Genomic DNA, 14,807 nt, shown 5'->3' on the forward strand with positions numbered 1-14,807 from the left:
TGCCCGAAGGGGGGGGGAGCCGGCGTGAATGGGCCTTCCTAGGTGGAGGCTCGTCTGCTGTAGTAGGGGGCCCCTTTACCGTTTCAGTTGCCATTCAGCTGAGTTTCGGCTGCTCTTGATGCTACAGCGACAGGCGGCTGCAAGAGGACTCTCAAAATGGCGGCCTGTTCTTTGGATTTGGGCCTGGTCCACTAAAATGGCCCTGGGACACCTTAGAACTCGGACGCTCGATTTTTTTTTCCTTTCCTGTACATGCAAAAAAAGGTAAATGCCCGGTACGTTACACGCTTCATCTGCCACGATGAACTCTCCAGAGGAACCGAAAAAAAATATAGTTGTGGTAACTATACCATGCATCGTCATATGGAGAGGTGGCACCAATTAATTATAGTGCTGCATAAAAGAGAGATTTGGAGGAGAACCCCTGACCTGCTAGTACATTCATCAAAGAAGTGGCACTGAGAGCTTCAGAGGCAAGGGAAACGGTCCCAAATATTTAGAAGAACTTTGGAAAGATTAAAATGACATGTTTAGATTGTGGCAAATTAATTTCATGTGGACAGATGAGTGTTACTCTAATAAATACAGCATATAAACATCATCATAGTCGATGGTTGGTAGAGACATTTTGACTATATCCTGGACCTGCCCGTCCTCGCCCAAAATGGCGCCGGAATAAATGGGACTCGTAACTCCTTGTTGTGTACTGGTTGCAGAACCTTGAAATCACGAGATACGTATGCAGTTTTGAAGCACATGGCGGGCGGGGACGAGAATTGATTGACTATTTCGACATCCCTATTGATATTAAGTTCTGATGTGTTATTGATTACTGTACTGTTGAAAGTTCGAATTAACGTCACCCATGGTACTTGCCCGCAAATGTATATCTAGATAATTTTATTGTAACTGGCCCTGTCGTATTTTAATTATAAAATGTACGTCCACCGATTCCGTAACTGTTAGACACCTTAGTTCTTGCAACCTAATGGCCCGCCCGTTACGTTCCTCTACAGTGTAAATGTCTATTCATCATATACGATTACAGTTTGCTCTGTGGCAGGCCCACGTGGTTATAGGCTCGTATTTGTATAATTAAATTTTCACAATAAAGGTTTTTAAAAGAAAACATGGTAGTAGTATATACATTGGTAAAGTTTTTAATAATAGTGACTGTTTTAGAATCATTAAAAGGCAAGTGAAATAAAGCAGACCAATTACATGAAGGGTAAAAGGTATAATACGAAGGAACGCAGTAAAGATAAATGGTCAAGGGCTGTTGTGTTTTCTATTCCTGCAACATAAAGTGATCGATAAGAATCTCATATTCAGGCGTATCGGCGACTAAGACAGCAGGTCGACCCTCTTTTGCTCAACGGCTCCGTCATGGGACGAAGAAACGCTCTTTTTCTCGAAAAAAGAATATATTTTACTTGCAGGACAGTTGTAAAATTTCCGGGAAAGTACATTAGCCTGGAACATTATAACATATATTTAAGAAAAAATAATGTTCGGAAGTAATGAAAAGCGTAATTTTTAGGTCATATGACCAAGCATTTCATCATTACAATAAGAAAAGTAAAATGAACCAATGAAAAGTTTTATTAACAAGTCACATGACTTGTTATGCTTACGTTACGCGCTGCGCGCCCCGGATGACTTCCGGATGCGCTAACGCGGCGCGTCATATGACGCATTACGCGACAACGCAGGTCCAGAATATAGTCAAAATGTCTCCACCAACCAGCGGTCGGAACACAACCCCTTTCAGCAGGCTAAATAGTTCTGTTAAATGACAACAGAAGGGACAGGCAACAAGAACCATCAGTCAAAGAGGGGAGGGCTAGTTCTCCTCTACCGGGTTACATTGGGGCGCTACCGGAACTGACCGAATTGGTAGTCTACAGTGTTTCTGGATGTTTCAGACTGAAGCTGGGGTTAGCATGAGAGCAGCACCATTTCGTAGCTCCGTCGTGGTCATTCCGCAACCAATCATGGCAGCCGTTCTTTATCGTTAGTTTGGGCGGGGTGGGTGGCGGAGCCGAGCTGTTTTGCAGCCATCATTGTGTGGAGTTCAGTTCATCTCACTAGTTTTGTATTTGTCATGAGGGGTTGTTCCTAATGTTTCTATTTTAGCGAGGTCAAAAAGAGATCCCATTAGTGGCCTACTGATTTTGCTAGATTCCTTTTCTTTTTTTTTTACACGATTTTTCGTTATCTGCAAAGACTAAACAGAGTATTGCGACTCTGTGTTTGTTTGTAAATAGAGAATGAACCAAAGAGAACTAATTCTAAAACAGTAAATACTTGGATAACAATCAATCAAATGGAGAGAGAAGCAGGCACGACGGATTACAACGGGGGCAAAGGCCTGCGTTAACTACCTTTCACTATCTGCAAAGAGAGAGTACTCCTAATAGAAATGAGGGGGGGGGGGGGCACCATTCAAAGCAGATCAGTGTGCATAAACACGAAAATGTTTTCACTTACCACGTACTTGACATTCGACAGCTTATGATATTTGCTATTAAAAAACCATTGAAATTCACTGAAAAAACCATAGGTTATAGACCATATATAGTTAGGAATTAGCATTTACAAAACCTTGAAAATTCACTGAAAAAACCATAGGTTATAGACCATATATAGTTAGGAATTAGCATTTAAAAAACCTTATTTTACTCACACAAAACCATTGAAATTCCATATATAGTTAGTTGCACTAACTATATATTGCGCACCCGCAATCCACTGCTGATCATGTCACATATTACATCATTCATGACATGGTCAGTGACATCACTGATGACATCTCAAATGACATCACTGATGACATCACTGATGACATCTCATTTGACATCATTCTTGTGCTAATACGATAAACCTCTTCAGACTCTAATATAACCTTAGATACACTCAGTGTATACAGACACTCACACACTGCCACTCATCCATGGAGTTACTCACACACCCAGTCAGTCATGCAAAGAAACAATCTCACCTCCATTTCTTCAACTATACAGTTAAACACACCTTACTTATTGAAACATATACTAACACATATTTACTCTCTTATACAATCCCTGATACAAGTTCACAATGATCGATACAACCACTCACTCATTCAGTGGCTCTCATGCACAGTTATTTATATATGCCAACTCTCACATGTACTGTGTTTTACATATGTACTTACTATGACATGTAGCATTGAGATATCCATTCACTCATCAATACACTCATGCACACAGTCAACTGCCCATGTAGCTGTTACCACATGCACTCTTGAACTCATACACCTAGTGAATAAACTGCTCACACATCTATGCATAGAGTCACACACCTTCCAGCCACCCCCACACAAACTCAATCTCCCATAGAAATACTTGGGCAACCAATTAATAACACATATAGCCTCTCGTATAGCTAATGATCAACACATGCAGCAGTTTACAGAACAACAGACATAATGATGCACAAATTAAGACAGTTTAGTCACTAACCCATGCATTCAGTGAGACACATTTAATCACTCACTCATACAGTCAGTCACGCACCTACTAAATCCTTCATCCAGACACTTATACATCCACTCATTCTTCAATATGTAAGACATATTTTAACTTTACAGAAACATACAGTCACTGGATGTTGTCATCAGTGATGTCATCAGTGATGTCATTTGAGATGTCATCAGTGATGTCATCAGTGATGTCACTGACCATGTCATGAATGATGTAATATGTGACATGATCAGCAGTGGATTGCGGGTGCGCAATATATAGTTAGTGCAACTAACTATATATGGAATTTCAATGGTTTTGTGTGAGTAAAATAAGGTTTTTTAAATGCTAATTCCTAACTATATATGGTCTATAACCTATGATTTTTTCAGTGAATTTTCAAGGTTTTGTAAATGCTAATTCCTAACTATATATGGTCTATAACCTATGGTTTTTTCAGTGAATATATATATATATATATAAATAAAAAAAACACCCCGGAACCTATGTTTTTTTCAGTGAGAATATATATATATATATATATTCTCACTGAAAAAACCATAGGTTTCGAGATGTTCTAGTTAGCTGGACATTTCACTCGTACAACACCATAGAAATTCCACTGTTCTAGTTAGTTCAGCTGACTATAACTCGCGCTCCCGCAATGCACTGGTCATGACGTCACATATTACATCATTCATGGCATGGTCAGTGACATCACTGATGACATCTCAAATGACATCTCTGATGACATCCTCCAGTGACTGTGTGTTTCTGTAAAGTTTAAATATGTTTTATATATGCCAAGGTGTATTGAAGAATTAGTGGGTGTATAAGTGTCTGGATGAAGGATTTACGAGGTGTGTGACTGATTGTATAAGTCACTAATTAAACGTGTCTTACTGAATGCATGCATTAGTACTAAACTGTGTGAATGTCTGTATCAGTGTGTCTCTTGCTGTGTAAGCTAGTACATGGGTTAGTCAGTAGCTGCATGACAAGTTTATATGGGTAATTGATTGTTTGCCTGAGTATGTGTAACGGTGCCTGAGTGTGTGTGTGGGTGGGATGGAGGTGTGGGACTGTGCATAGATGTGTGACTAGTTGATTCACTGGGTGTATGGGTTCAAGAGTGCATGTGGAAACAGCTCTATGACTGGGTGAGTGTGTGTATGGGTGTGTTTGGGAGTGAACTGAGATCTCAGTGGTACATGTAAGTAGCTACATATGTAAAAAGGCAGTTTATGTGAGTGATGCTGTATATAAATACATATATATGTGACAGTGAGTGATTACGAGAGTGGCTGCATGAATGAATGTGTACTTGTATCACCGATTATGTAATAGAGTAGGTATGCACAAATATCTGAATGAATTAATGAGGTGGTGTGTGTATAACTGTATAGGTGAGTAAATGGGAGTGTGATTGATTCTTTACATGACTATCTAGGTCTGTGAGTAACTCCATAAATGAATGGCGGTATGTGACTGTCTGAATAGGTGTATGACTGCATATGATATGTTGTATTGATGAGTGACTGCATGGTTGTATGGGTGAATGAGTCTGAAGTAATAAGGTCTACTTATGATAACATTGTGTGATGTCTTGATATAGCTAAATCCCCTTTAGCCTTGGTATACTCATTTACTGAACTCTGAGGACAAATAAAGGTGGTACTTACATGGAGCAAAAAAGAGAAAGATGTAAAGGCCAAGGAATGGTTTGACTCACCCTGTACGATAAAGCGGAAGGCTCTCTTGACAGCGTTGAGAGCTAAACCCAGAAATCAACCGGCAATCATTTCACTTAGAAGTGATATTAAATATGCTAGAAGGGAAAGGGAGAGGACCAAGAGGGAGGTGGATTGGCTCATACATGAAGAGGCTTCAACTACTGGCAGTAGTAAAGATTTTTGGGAGGTAATTAACGCCCTTTATTTTAAAACGCAAATGGATTCTACTCTGGATACTAATGTTGGAGAGGGCGATTGGGTGGTACATTTTGGAAACATCCTTTTGCCCAGTAACCCACCCTTCTCACCATCTAAATACTCAGCTGATTCTACTCATGTCCATTTAACATTTACGCTGGAGGAAGTAAGGAGTGGGGGGACGGCCTCGGGTCCCGATGAACAAGTTACTTACCTTCGGTAATGATATATTGTAAGAAACATTAGTTAGTGTTAGATTCCTTACCTTAGAATTACCCCCAGGCGTCAGACTGTATCCGGAAAGTTTTCGTCAGCAGTACCCCTGCGCGTCGCTAGGCGTCGTCTGCATCTCAACGTCCGGCGTCGTGGGCACCATGATGACGTCGGAGTACTTAGACGCCGCCCTCGCGGGCTGACATCAGTTCTGTACACAGCTTTCCGCACCAGGAACACAGAGCCATGCCAGAGACCGACACTGGTGCCATGAAACTAGGGCCCTCAAAGGGAGATACCTTAACCCTAGATATCGGTCCGCAGAACGGGTGTTAGATTTGGGGGTCTCTGGTTGGCACAGGTAAGGACTTGTGACAGGCAGGGACCCTAGTCAGGATAAGGGGATTACCCTCTAAAATAACCCCTGCTCATCCTCTAGGCAGTGTGGCATGAGCAGACAAGGCTTATCTCAGAGCTTTATGGGTTAAGCATTTGTGAACAAATACAGTAACTGAGTGACAACACCACACATGGACACTACACCAATTTTTTTAAAAAAAGAAGTATCTTTATGTAAGGCTTAGCACAAGACCAAATAAAGTTTAGAAATAGGCCACCATACTATTAGCAATTCAGTTCGTGGTTAAAATGTGTGATTTTAAGTTCCATGAGCTTCGCGCTGTCTGTTCGTGTCTCTCAGGAATGATCGTACTTTGCAAGAGTTTAAAATACACGCTGCGGACTCTCTGGTCCGGTGCGCACACAGTCACAGTGCGATTCGTACCTTGGATTTAGTCCGGCTCGGACGGTGCGTTGTCGGAGGTGAAGGCGGGTCGGGAGCGGGGTCGGCCTCTCTTTGATTCGGGCCCAGCTCGGGGCAGGCGTTGTAGGCGAGGCGCTGAGCGGGGGCCACGGGGATCGAGGCGGCCGGTCCCGGTGTTGAGGCGTTCACTGGGCGCAGCCGAGTTCGAGCCGTACCTTGAAGAGCTGGGCTGCCTGTCAATCCGAGCCGCGCTGTGCAAGGCGGTCGGTACGCTGCGAGCGCATGGGCCGTACTCAGCCTTGCTGGGCACTCGGTCCCTCGGCAGCACTTTGTTTACAGGACTCTGTCTTGTCTTTTCAGTGTGCAGGGCAGAGACATCAGACGCTCCACAGGAGGTGGAGCCAGCATTGTGGTGGCAGAGCACAGGCCTATTCAGTGTATAGGTGCACTCCTCTGGCTGTAATTTTTCTATTCACCACCTGGCTGCCCCAGCCTGTCTCCAGGAATTCCCCAGCCCTGTCACTCACAGAAACCAGACAGCAGCTACACATCCTCGCAGAGGCGGGCTGAAAAGGTTAGGCAAGCAAATACCAACTTTCTAAAAGTGGTATTTGCAAACACAGAATATTAAAATTAACTTTACTAAAATATGTATTTTATTATTCTGAGCTCAGGCATACTAAACTCGAATTTCTACCATGTTCCCTGAGTCTGTTAGGATCATAGAATGTAACAATACTAACAGCCCATTCTGGCCTATGAGAACAGGTAGCCTTGCAATAGTGAAAAAAGAAAATGGCTGTAATTCACTATTAGGACATGCCGCACACATCAGGGCTTGTCCTACCTTATACTTACAATGCACCCTGCCTTTGGGCCTAACATACGGGTGACTAATATGAAGTTAAGGGAAGGTTTAGGAACTGGCAAGTAGGTGCACTTGCCCAGTCAGCATGACAGTACCAGACTGCACGCAGGTTCTGCAATGGCAGACCTTAGACACATTTTACAAGGCTGCTTCTGTGGGTGGCACAACCAGTGCTGCAAGCCCACCAGCAGCATTTGGATTTAAAAGCCCTGGGCACTCCTGGTGCACTGTACTAGGGTCTGACAATAAACTAAATAAAAAATAAACAAATGAAGAGTGTCCAATGCTATGAGTTCAAGCAAGACCACTCTTGCTTGAACTCATAGCATTGGACACTCTTCTTTTGTTTATTTGCTACTACCGGGGTTTAAGAGTGTCACTCTACGCTCCCTACCTCTCCTTTTGTTTAGCTACCCTAGTAAACTAAATAAGTCAATCAGGGAATCCAATCAATGTATACAATTTATACAGGGGGCACTTGCACTGTGGCACTGTTTGGCAGTGGCACAGTGCTCTGAGCAGCTAACACCAGCAAAACACATGAGGCACAGTAACAAAAAGCGGAAGGGAGACCCACGCCAAGGTGCCAGGTCTAACAACGGGGAGGATGGGTGGGGCGGTAAGGAATCTAACTAACTAATGTTTCTTACAGATATATCGTTACCAAAGGTAAGTAACTTGTTCATCTGAAAGAAACAAGTTAGTTAGATTCCTTATCTTAGAATAGATACCCCAGCAATAACAACCCCGGTGGTGGGTCTGCGAACCAAGATCACACCAGAAAGTCCTGGAGAACAGAACGGCTGAAATAGCCATCTCTCCGGACCTGGCTGTCGTTGCAGTAGTGCTTAGCAAATGTGTGCCGCGAGGCCCATGTAGCCGCCTGACAGATGTCCTCCAAAGGGACTCCCTGACCCAGGGCAGTAGTAGGCGCAGTGACCCGAGTGGAATGGGCTCGCAGCCCTACAGGAGGCTCCTTCTTAGCCAAAGAATAACAGACCTTGATGCACAAAACGACCCACCGACAGATGGTCCGTTTGTGCACCGCCCGTCCCTTCTTAGCGCACACGTAATCAACTAAGAACTGGTCGTCCACCCGGAACTGGCGTGTGCGGTCTAGATAGAAGGTGAGCGCACGTTTTGAGTCCAGACGGTGGAGTCTCTCTTCCTCTTTCGAGGGATGCGGAGGCGGAAAGAAGGTGGGAAAGATGATGGACTGCCCGATGTGAAAGGCTGTAACCACCTTGGGCAGGAAAGAAGGACGAGTTCTCAAAACAACCGTATCCGGATGGACAGAGAGGAAAGGAGGTTTAGAAGACAGAGCCTGGAGCTCACTCACTCTCCTGGCAGAGGTGATGGCCACCAGGAATGCCGTTTTAAGAGTCAGAAGACGAAGAGGACAGTGATGCAGCGGCTCAAAGGGAGCGCACATCAGATAAGTCAGAACCAGGTTCAAGTCCCACTGAGGCATCACAAAGGGAACAGGAGGAAACATGTGTGTGATGCCTTTCAAGAACCTGTTTACAACAGGGGACTTGAAAAGATAAGGCTGACCGGGAAGCCTTAAGGCGGCTGAAATGGTCGAGAGATAGCCTTTGATAGTGCCCAGAGCAGAGCTCCGCTGGGCCAGAGAAAGAAGGAAGAGGAGAACCTCTGAAAGGTAAGGCAGAAAGGGGATTCACAGCCTTTGCTGTGCACCATGCCACAAATTTGTCGACCTGCAGGCGTATACCGATTTTGCGGAGGGACGCCTGGCTGCAAGAATCACATCAAAGACTTCAGGAGGCAAGTCAAATGGCCTCAACTGCCGCCGCTCAATCTCCACGCATGGAGGTGGAGGATGGACAGGTTCGGGTGGAGGACCGTCCCCTGCTGCTGCGACAGAAGGTCCTCCCGCAGAGGCAGACGAATCGGGGGATCGACTGGAATGCTGAGTAGCTCGGGATACCAGTACCTTTGTGCCCAGTCCGGAGCCACAAGGATGACTTGGGCCGGGTCTCGCCTGATCTTCTTCAGCACTCTGGAAAGAAGTGGTATAGGCGGAAAGGCATACAACAGACCGCAGCTCCACTCGCGACGAAAAGCGTCGCCAAGCGAGTGCCGCCTTGGAAATTCCAACCTGTAAACGACGTGACGCGCTCTGCATGTTACAAAATCGCGACCCCTAAAGTAACTGCCCCTTGTAAAACGTACAGCTCGTGAAAATGCAGCGTAGGGTCTAATTAACTAAAATGGCGGCTTCCCAACATGTCTGCTATCGCGCTCGAGCCATCCCGGGCTCTAATGCAGTGATGCCTCTGGTTGTGCCCACGAGGATCTGAACTCCACAATCACTCCGCCCACCTTGCGCTTTACATTGAATTTAGCGCTTTATTAATTGAACACTTTCACTAATCTCAAGTCTGTCAGCGCCCACAAGGCCTAGGTTCTATAAAGAACATCTTTAAAAAGGGAGGGGTGTATACTCCGCAATCCAAATATACGTGGTCTCATCGCTACATGCCTGAAACCCCAAGACGCCTGTACAACCCATCGCCCAGGCATTTACAGTATGGGAGAAAAAGAGAATGGTGCAGCTGCCAAACGCCTGAAATCTAACCCACCGACACCGATCAAAGGGAACAAAGGGAAAAAAATGGAGGAAGCCGTGGAAACAATCCTGAGCAGGCTAGAAGAAGTCAGAGACTTGGCCAAATCTACCAAGGAAGAGGTTGTTGCTATCCGCCAAGACATTAAGGACATCAACTCGAGATTAACCGACACCGAGTCAAGGATAAGCAAATTGGAAGACCTCGAAAATAAGACATGTGGAGCTGTCAAGAACCTTTCCTTGTGCTCTGACCATCTCGTGAGGAAGGTTGCAGAGTTGGAGGACAGAAACAGAAGAGGGAACCTAAGAATTTTTGGTATGCCGGAGAAATCGGAGGAGAAACATGATTCCTGCATACCCTTCCTCGAGGAGTGGTTCACGCAGGCCACAAATCTAACTTTCACTCAGCCACTGGAGTTTGACAGGGCGCATAGGGTGCCAGGACGAATCTCAAAGGACCAAAAGGGCCCAAGAGCGATTGTGTGCAAACCACTAAGGTACCAACACACAGAACAGATACTCACCTTCGCTCGTAAACACAACCACGTACTATGGAAAGGCCAAAAAATCTTCATCTCACAGGACTTCAGCAAGGAAACTATGGAGATCAGAAAAGCCTTCCTTGCAATGAGACCCCAACTAAAGTCACTTGGTCACCTGTATGGCTTTATCGGTCCAACTAAGTTTAGAGTGACAATACAAGGCATATCCCATGTGTTCTCAGACCCGCGAAAACTACGACAACTCCTGTTTGACCGTGGTGATGGCAGTATGGAAGTCTCCCCCCCAGATCAACAGGGAGCCTCTGCGTCTGGCCTCGGATAAACTCTGATTTTGAAATTTTGTCCTACCAATCTCATACTCCAGAACTCTTATAACTCTTATAAAAGTGCCTATCTGAACTGGATCTGACATGCGGCTCTCTTGTCTTGGACTTGATACCTGGTTGGTGAGCATAAGTGGCCTTTGGACGGTAATGTCACGGTAATGTACTCTGTACCCTTGGGCCCTATATCAGCTATTCATCTGACTCCAGATCTATATTGGAACGATCCCTTGAACGATCTGGTGAACCCTTAACTTGAAATATCTAGACTAGATAGATTAGATAGATTGGATATCTAGATTAGAATGATTAGACCGATCCCTTGAACGATCTGATGAACCTTCACCTTGAAACAAATATCATTATAAGCTGACTCAGTATGGTTCTACCCTTGCTACTGCACCCACGACACCATACCTATGCTAATATGATACCATGCTACCATGATATTGTTCATGCCCCTTATGGGCCTTAAAGAGGCACTATGCCCTGCTGTACTGTTGACCTGTTGTTGAACACGCTTATGATAATTCTTTGCAAGTACTGATATATTTGGTCCCGACATTGAACCCAAAGCAGTGATTTTCCTGTGTTTAATGTTCTGGCACCAGCGTTGTTTATTGTTTGTTGTTGCCTAACACATTTGGGCTAATTCCTCAGAATTAGGATTGCAGCCTGTAGAATCGTAGTTAAGAGTAAGTTGCTTGGAGGCGGCCGACTGGTCGTCATTCCTGAGTCGCCATGTTCTGTTGTATCTACTATTGGGGAGGGAGGGGAGGGAAGTGGGTGAGGGAGGAGGGTGGTGGGAGGTTGGAAGGGAGGGGTTGTTTTGTTATTTCGTATATGGTTTTGCTTAATTCTGTCCGCCTTGCATACTAGCTTACATCCAATGTACCACATTATGTTCCGAAGCTTATACTCTGTACCTCTGTATCCTGCATACTGTCCTAGCCCCACATCATGTGTGTCAAAAGATGCTGTCGACTCCTTAAGGGGTATGAGACCGCTTCCATGGCCTAGCCCTTATGTATACACATGTGTTATGAGACGATATTACTGGATGCATAGTTGATGGCTGCTGTTATAGACACTCCGATAGGAACGAAAACTGTAACTAACCTTAAAATACTATCGTTGAATGTGAAGGGACTCAACCAGCCAGTTAAGCGCCAAAAAATACTTGACTATCTACGAAGACAGCATGGAAAAATAGACTTATTGCAAGAAACGAAACTGGAAGCAAAGCAATTCCACACACTACGCAATAAGTATTATACTGAAGTGATAGGCTCTGAGGCAATCTCAAAAAAGAATGGGGTGGTAATGCTAGTGGCTAAAAATGCGAATGTGGAAATAGTCTCTAGTGCAATAGATACGAAAGGCAGATGGGTCTCAGCGAGACTACTCAAGGATGACACTGAATTCTTTATCACGACTATCTATGCCCCAAATACACATGATCCGTCCTTCTGGGTAGGCTTAACGAAGCAGATAAACTCCATCCCCGACACAGCAGTCCATATTTTGGCGGGCGACTTCAACCTCCCACACGACCCAATACTAGATAGAGACTCTAAATGCGTCTTTCGCCCGGGGAAGGCCCATAAGGCATTCATGAAACTGTGCAATAGATTTCATTTGGTGGACACGTGGCGCTTGATGCACCCTGATGGCAGAGATTACTCATTCTATTCCCCACCGCATGACTCGTTCTCAAGAATCGACTATATACTCATATCTAATAATGCGGTGGCAAGAGTTGAGGACGCGGACATTGCTCCCAGATTAGTCTCTGATCATTCCTGCGTCTCCCTTACTTTGTCTAATATTAAACCGACCACCCGTCAATCTATGTGGCGATTCAATGACACCATTATCACTGACACAAAGCACAAAGAAACCCTTGACACTGCCATAAAAGACTTTTTATTATTAAACAAGAGGGGGGACACTTCTGACACCACTCGATGGGATGCGTTGAAGTCCACCATAAGGGGGGTTATTATAAAAATATCGTCTGCAATTAATAAGAACCGCACTGCAGCCTTGTTAAAATTAGAGGAGGACATTGCAAAAACTCCAGCACACATACTTGAGGAATAGAAACCCTGAGGTTCTTACTGAACTGTCCAATCAGAAATACACCTATAACAAACTTATTAGTGAAAAGGCGGGAATCTGGTTAGACAGGAGGAAGCGTTTCAAAATTTGTGACTCGAACAAAGCCGGGAAGGGACTAGCCGCTTATCTTAAATTTAAAATCCAAAAGAATACCATTGCATCCTTACTCGATGACAATGGGACTCCTAACTCTGACCCCACTAAAATTGCGAATATCTTCAAGGACTTTTACGAGAAACTTTATGCTAAGAACATGCATGTAGACAGCGTAAAAATGGAGAAATACCTCTCCAACTGCACGCTCCCAACACCAACGGCTGCGGAAAGAGACTCCTTGAATGAACCGATCTCTGAGTCGGAGGTTATTGGCGCGATCAAGTCTCTCAAAAAGGGGAAAGCCCCTGGGCCTGACGGCTATACAGCACAATTTTATAAGACCTTTGGCCATATTCTCTCCACCCCTCTCCTGGAGGTCTTTCATGAAATTACCAATACAGGCAAAGTTAAGGGGACTATGGCAGAGGCTGTGATTGCGGTAATACCCAAGGAAGGCAAAGACCACAAACTCCCCAAAAACTACAGGCCTATCTCACTGATAAATTTAGATTGTAAGCTCCTAGCATCAATTCTAGCGAATCGCATTCAAAGAGTCCTGCCGTCTCTTATACATCCCTCGCAAGCTGGTTTTCTGAAGAACAGGCTCTCGAGCGATAATACGAGAATCCTGGCTCATGTCATTGAGAAGGCGAAATTCTTAGCTACACCCACCATCGCCATCACACTAGACGCTGAAAAAGCGTTCGACAAAGTAGACTGGGGTTACTTAAATGCTGTACTACATAAATTTGACCTGGGTCCCACATTCACTAAATTAGTCATGTCCCTCGATGCTTGTCCCTCTGCTAGAGTACGAGCTGGCGGCGCTTTTTCCTCCCCATTTGGTCTAGAGCAGGGTACTAGACAGGGATGTCCATTATCCCCGTCCTTATTCCTCCTGGCTATTGAGCCTTTTTTGTACTACATAAGGGAAAACCCTGACATCGCTGGAATCCGGTTCACCGACTGCACAATTAAACTCACGGCTTATGCAGACGACGTGTTAGTCATGAGCGAACAAGCTGATAAGGCTATCCCTGCGCTAATGTCCACGATAGATGACTTCTCAGCTGTTTCTGGATACTCCTTGAACAAGGATAAAACTGAGGTGAAGTCATTGAATAATCTATGTGATAAAGCCATCCTGGGCGACTCCGGGCTTACCTGGCAGTCGAAGAGTTTTAAATATTTAGGCATGGAATTTGAAAAGGACTTGATATCCACCTTAAAAATTAATGAGGAGATACTCTACAAGAAAATACAAAAGTTGTTGGATGGGTGGTCCCCTAAATTTCTTTCGTGGTGGGGCAGGGCTGAAACACTAAAAATGATGATCAGTCCCTTGGTGAATTATATGGCGTGTATGCTCCCCATGACCTTCACGGAGGACTTTTTACATAGGATTGAAAAACTGATCTCGGATTTCCTGTGGAAAGGGAAGAAGCCGAGAATTGCCATGAAAAAATTGCAACTTCCAAAGCTTAAAGGGGGTTTAGGATTGCCAAATTTCAGGAATTACCAGACCGCCTTTCTCTGTAAGCAGGGAGCCTCCTGGTTTATCGAGGACCCTGTCTACACGCCCTTATGGATCAATATTGAAAAATCCATTATAGGCATTGCCCCGCTATCTGCAGTCCTAACAATGGACCTCTCACATCTCACGAACTCTAAATACATCATGCTCAATACCAAGAGAGCCCTCCTGCGGTTAGATCGCGCTCATGCCAATGGTCAACGAATCCACAATTCCTCCTCTGCGTCCTTATGGCGTAACCCGTCCATTAAAATTAGTGGATCACCTGTCGTATGGGACCACTGGTCCGATAAAGGTCTTAATGTGGTCTCTGATCTATACAAACATAATATGCCATTGCCATTCTCGACTCTACAGGCTAG

The 14,807-nt window shown here is 44.6% G+C and overlaps 1 protein-coding gene across 4 annotated transcripts in view; it reads right to left on the reverse strand.

Moving 5' to 3' along the window:
* Nucleotides 1-14,807, reverse strand: part of GBF1 (golgi brefeldin A resistant guanine nucleotide exchange factor 1) — a 2,365,494-nt gene that overhangs the window by 130,836 nt on the left and 2,219,851 nt on the right. The gene's annotated exons all lie outside the window — the stretch shown is intronic.

Source organism: Lissotriton helveticus, chromosome 5_1 (genome assembly GCF_964261635.1).
Source record: "Lissotriton helveticus chromosome 5_1, aLisHel1.1, whole genome shotgun sequence".
Classification (NCBI taxonomy): Eukaryota; Metazoa; Chordata; class Amphibia; order Caudata; family Salamandridae; genus Lissotriton; species Lissotriton helveticus.